Source organism: Myotis davidii, unplaced genomic scaffold (assembly GCF_000327345.1).
Source record: "Myotis davidii unplaced genomic scaffold, ASM32734v1 scaffold54, whole genome shotgun sequence".
NCBI classification, from domain to species: Eukaryota; Metazoa; Chordata; class Mammalia; order Chiroptera; family Vespertilionidae; genus Myotis; species Myotis davidii.
Window position 1 is genome coordinate 374,464 of NW_006287915.1, and position 6,227 is coordinate 380,690.

The 6,227-nt window shown below is 37.0% G+C and overlaps 1 protein-coding gene across 1 annotated transcript in view; it reads right to left on the reverse strand.

Annotated features, from left to right (window-relative positions):
- Positions 1–5,840, reverse strand: part of ZDHHC17 (zinc finger, DHHC-type containing 17) — a 61,996-nt gene extending 56,156 nt beyond the window's left edge. Inside the window, exon 1 of the mRNA XM_006759724.2 lies at positions 5,715–5,840. The gene's annotated coding sequence lies outside the window, so the exon portion shown is untranslated. The remainder of the gene's footprint in view (positions 1–5,714) is intronic.
- Between the last annotated feature and the right edge of the window lie 387 nt (positions 5,841–6,227).

Here is a 6,227-nt window from a genome sequence, read left to right on the forward strand (position 1 = left end):
GTCTTGTTAGAAGCTAATGAACCATAAGAAAAAACCTACTGGGAGAGTTCTAGGAGAGATGCTCATATTTGATAAAGACGGTAGTGGCAAAGAGCCTGATCCTTTCCCACCTTTCCGCTTTGGTAATTGTGAGGCAGCCTAAATTTTTAAAAACTTTTTATTATGGAAATTTTCAAGCATAAGCAAGAGTAGAAAGAATCTATATTATAAAAGGCCTGTGGCCATCATTTAATGTGGAACGACCAAACAACTGGTCACCAGGAGGTGCATCTCTCAGTGCCTCGCCCCCCATCAATGAGCCGCTCGCAGCAGCGGGGTAGGGCTCGTGCGAGGCTGGTGGGGCTCACACGGGGCTGACGGCTGGCGCAGCGAGAGGCCTGGGGGCCCACAGCTTGTGCAGGGCGGGTCTGGGTCTCACGTGATTTCACACGCTGGGCCTCTAGTAGTACAATAAACCACCAAGAATCCATCCTCAAGCCTCAAGAACCATCAACTTTATTCTAAACAAAATACTGGGTCCTTGGAACTGAGACACAAAAGTGTATTTAAATGACTATATTTGTAATTTCTTAATCAGAGTGGTCTTCAAAATGGGGAAGGTACCCCATAGGAAGAGGTCGCAGTAGGGGTGGCACATTAATGGGACACTCAAAGCAAATATTAAAATTTCTACCTATATTCACATCTTACCTAATACAGAAATTAGGCTTTACTAATATTTGGTACAGACTTCACATTGTTATTCTCACTGGCTCTGTATTGCATGTGTACACTCACACACACACACAAAGTAATCAACCTGAGGAAAGACAAAGAGTTCCACAAATTATAGTAGACAACAGTGGTACCTTCTTCAATTCCTTGTTCTTTTTCAGAAAATTGTTTACATATGCCCAGTTCAGTGAACTAGGTATATTACCTCAAAGAGCAGAATCTACCTCACCTTTTGAATGAAATAAGTGTCCATAAAAATCTTAACCATTCAAAAAATCACTGATTATTTTTCTAACAATTAAAAGTGAGTATGCATTCATTTTCCCTTTAACAAAAAAGACAAGTGTTCCAAATTGCTGGCTTTGCATGTGAGGCGGGGGATAGTCATGCCAAAAAACTGTGAGTAGTATGCTAGCAACCATATATTCTTAAGAAGGGTAAAGATATTTAGTCTGTTCCCCTTCAAGGCAAAGGGAATAGTGAGAAAGTAACTATTTTTATTTCAGAAAAACTATAAAGAGAATATCTTTTAAAAACGTTTAGAAATATTTCCATCATTACATAATATTAGAGGCCCAATGCATGAAATTCATGCAAGGGGCTCGACCCCTGCAGCCCCTCCCAGCCTTGGCCGACCCTCACAGCCCGGCTTCGTCCAGACAGTCATTCTGCTGCTTGGTCTAATTAGTATATTATCTCTTTATTATATAGGATAATTTCTGAAAGATTTAAATACATCACCTATAAAATCCTTCTCATGTGGACATACTGAAAAATTTTGATACAGTTTTCTAACATGTGTGAACCCATTTCTTGTAATTTCAAAAATGCCAAAGTCTGATTAATTCATAAGAATTGTCATCAGAAAATGGATATTTACAAGATAAAGATCAAAAAATTTGCTTAGTGATTAACGCTGAAAAAGTAATGACTGTGACTTAGTAAATGCAGCATACATTGCAATTCTTCCATAAGGGAATTATGTTTCTTTGTGAAGTTATCCTTTTTTCAGCAATCAATCAATAATTAAATAATTAAAACGAAGTATCTAAAAAATCAACTTAGTATCAGATTTCTATATCATTTATATATATACCACCTAAAATAATAAGAAAGCCTGTTTAATTACACCACTCACTGTAAATAAAATTAATAAGACATTAAAGTACATATTTAATGTATACATAAAATATATACACCAATTTCCTCCAAATTGATCTATAAATACAATGAAATTCTAATTCAAATCCTAAATGAATTATCTCATGAAATTCCTAAGGAGAACTCTAAAAATTCATTAGTGAGAGTAAAAGGCCAAGAATAGCTGAGACCATTCTGAAGACTAAATGATTAAAACAATGTGGAACTATAAAAGATTAAACAAATGGAAGAAAAAGAGTAGATATGGACCACAAGGTGACATCAGCATCATGGTAGAATAAGACTGCATCATTTTGTTCCCCCTCTAAGAATAATTCTGTACTATTCCCAGGCAAAGTGCCTCTGTGGAACTGTGGGATCCAGAGCCATACATCAAGTGATCTGGGAGAAGTCTCACTCACCCATGTACTGGGTAATAGGAACAAAGACCTCTATCTCAGCTGTGGCCCCTGCAAATGGTCCATGATCTGGGCTGTATTCTGGGAGCTCTGGAAAACACTGTTTTAGGCAATCACCTGTGGATGAGAGCCTTTGTGGAAGTACAGGTTTCCAGAGAAGTTGCAGCACATTGTTTCAGCAGAATAATATGCAAGTTTGGACACACTGGAGAGGAGTACTGAATCATAAGCTACATGGCCTGGGAGTGGGAAGAGGCTGGGAGAGCGGCAGACAGGACACTTGGAAGGTATATATATTTATCTTATGTATACATTAAGGGACACAGATCCCACTAAGTTCAAAGCAGACTCCATCAAAATACATAAAGAACTTTTACAAATTATAAAACGATAAAAGAACTCAAAATGGGTAAAGGATTTAAAATGGCAATTCACACAGGAAGAAACTCAAATGATCAATAAACATAGGGAAGATATTCAACATCACTTGTAATCAGAGAAAGGCCCATCAAGCCGAAACCGGTTTGGCTCAGTGGATAGAGCGTCGGCCTGCGGACTGAAGGGTCCCAGGTTCGATTCCGGTCAAGGGAGGCCCATCAAAACAGAGAAAACCCATTTCACAACTATCAAACTGACAATTATTAAGTATGACAAAACTAGAATTTAGTAAGAATGTAGTAAAAAAGAACTCTTTCGACAGTGGAAGTATAAACTGGCACAGGCACTTTGGAAATCAATTTGGCAATAACTGCTGGTGTTGAAAAAGAATATCCTAAACAAGACAGAAATTCCACTTGAGTGTCTACCTTAGAAAAACTCTGGTTTATGTGCAGGGGAAACAAGTGGAAGTACATTTACTGACACAATGTTTGTAATAATGAAAAAGTAAAAGAAATGTTAAGTGTCCCTTAGTAAAGAGTGATACAATACAGTAATCCCCTTCACCCTGGGGAGATGATTCCAAGACCTCTAGTGGATGCCTGAAACTATGAATAATACTGAATTCTACATATACTATGTTTTTTCCTATACATAGGAACCTATGATAAAGTTTAATTTATAAACTAAGTAGAGTAAAAGATTACTAACAATTATAATATACTGTAATGTTATGTTAATATGGTCTCTCTCTCTCTCATGCTCTCAAAATATCTTATTGTATTGTACTCACCCATGTTGTGATGAGATGATAAAGTGACTTAAATTGAGAACTTCACCTTTTTACTTAAAGGAAGCACTGTAAGGCTTCATTTTGGCATATCCAAATTATGCTTTGGGGCCATCCTTAAGTAAAATAGGGGTTACTTGAAAACAAGCACTGCGGTTTTCACCTTGACAGTCAATCTGATAACCAAGATGGCAACTACTAGTAAGTGACTAGGCAGGTAGCTTACATTCATAAATATGCTGGACAAAGGAATGATTCATGCCTTAGGTGGGATTCAATGAGACAGTGCGAGATTTCATCATACTGCTCAGAACAGTGTACAATCTAAATGTAAATTGTTTATTTTGGGAATTTTTCATTTAATATTTTTGGACAGTGGTTGATCATGGGTAACTGAAACTACAGAAAGCAAAGCCACAGATAAGGGGCGATATAGTTTTTTTAATAAAAGCAAGCTGCAAAAGGATATGTAATGTAGAATACAATTTATATAAATTTTAAGCATACATTACAATAGCATATTTTGTTTATAAATATTTGTAGAAATGTACAAGGATGTTCATGAGAATGATTCACAGCAACTTCAAGAGAGGTTTCCTTGGGGGAGACAGGGGAAAGAACACACTGAGCAACCTGTGGTAACTACAGCAAAATGTTAACATCTGCTTAATCTGACAGTTATTCTTCTCTATGGGACTGAAATGCTTCAAAATTTAAATAAATGTGTTTAAAGGTAGAAATTATAGACCTCATACTTAGATACTTTTCAAGAAATACAGTAGTTACAAAGGTATGTGAGGGATTAAAAAAAAAACAGTTGTATGTTGTGTGTTTTTTTCTTAAAATAAAAGATGTTATAATATATTTGCTGATGAAAATGATGCATTAGGTAGGGCAAGAGAGATTAATGATAAAGGAAAAGCAATAGCAAAAGAAACAAAGTCTCAAAAGGAAAAATGAATGCAGAGCAGTATAATTTGTTAAATATAATTGGCACAATGTACTTTGATTTTTTGATACATAACATTCAAGAAAGTAGGGTGACATCAGTAGCCTAAGGACTTCCAAAGTTTGCCTCTCCACAAAAGTAACTAAAAATCTGGCAAAAACTGTCAAGAGTCAACCTTTTCAAAATTCTGAAAAGAAACAAAAGCTTTCAGCAATCCAAGGAGCAACAAGAGAATGGTGGTATTTTAACATATCATGGTCCCATCCTCTGCTTCCCAGCTGCCTTAAAAAATAAGATTGTGTTATGGTACTGGAGTGAGAATAGGGATGGAGTCTTTCAAAGCTTCATTCACAAAGAGGAGTCATTATTTGACCTGTCAGGTTGTCTACCTGAATGACTTACCAATTAGATCTCACTCAAACTCATTAAAAGCTTCTCCCTGGGGTTGTTCATGTCAATGTTTTAACATAGCAGTTGTTTGAGATGATGGATAGTAGTTGAAACAAACAACAGACAAATCAAAAAGCTTAAAAACAAGACCTAAGGAACAAGATATCCATAGAGGCTTTAAAAAAGTTTGGAGATATTCTTGGGAATCTAGAAGGCCATGGTGATAGCCCAAGCTCTCACCTCTGATTGACCTTGAGGTTCTATGTAAACAGAAAGTGAAGGCTAAGTCAGAGTTGGCAGCTGCCTGGCTGAGTGTTCAGTGTCCCAACATGCACAAAGAATCCCTTGACAAAGATCAAGACTTAATGATTCTAAGGAATTAAGAAGTCTGTCCCATCTTTACCTGACCACGAACTGAATGGAGACTTCAGTGACCACACAGAACAAAGATACAGACTTTACAGAATAGTTCAGAAATGTCACAAACAACAAACCCTGGAAGAATGTGATATCCAGAACTGTCAAGTTTTAAACAAAAAATTATAAGACATCGGGTGTGGAAGTAGGTGGAGGGGGGGGGCGTCAACTGGGAATAAAGGAGACATATGTAATACTTCAAACAATTAAAAAAAATTATAAGACCTCCAAAGAAACACAAAAGTATAATTTATACTGGGGGAGTGGGGGTGGTGGTGGCAAGTAATAGAAACTGTCCCTGAGGAATGCCACACGCTGAACTTAACTAGACAAAGATTTTAAGTCAGTTATTTTGAATTTGTACAAAGAACTAAAGGAAATCATGTCTAAAGAACCAAAATATGAAAACAATGTCTCACCAACTATCCCTTTGTCTATCAATAAAGACAAAGAAATATGCGTTCATATTTCACTTAAAATACATATATCAAAGAAAACAACTACAACAGAAACTTACTGTGTAGCCTTGACTATGTCCCATGTGCTATAATCATCAATATGAGTTTTCCGTCCAAGAGGTTCACCATATCCATGGTTATAATGGCTTTGGGGTTTAATTTCCTTTTAAGAGAAAAATCACACAGAGGCAAGAATTGAGAAAAGTTACAGGAAACATTTCAATATGTCTCTACGGTTTTACATTATTTGAAGAATGCTCATTATTGAAATTATTAAGTTTTATCTTTTCTGAGGTCTGTACTCTTTAGAGAAAAACCCTTGGTACACACTCCCAAAACAGAAAAGATGCAAGACCAGAAATCAGTGACAAATTAGTACCGTATTTGCCGGCGTATAAGACGATTTTTTGGCCCTGAAAAATATGCCTCCAAGTGGGGGGTCGTCTTATACGCCAGGTACACTTCAGATAGACTGCCCATAGTGCTTGCCCCGTGCCATAGTGGCCTCCCGATGCCAGCCCCCTTCATTCCACATACCGTTCAGGCATCAGCAGCGCTGCTGGGGCTCTGAA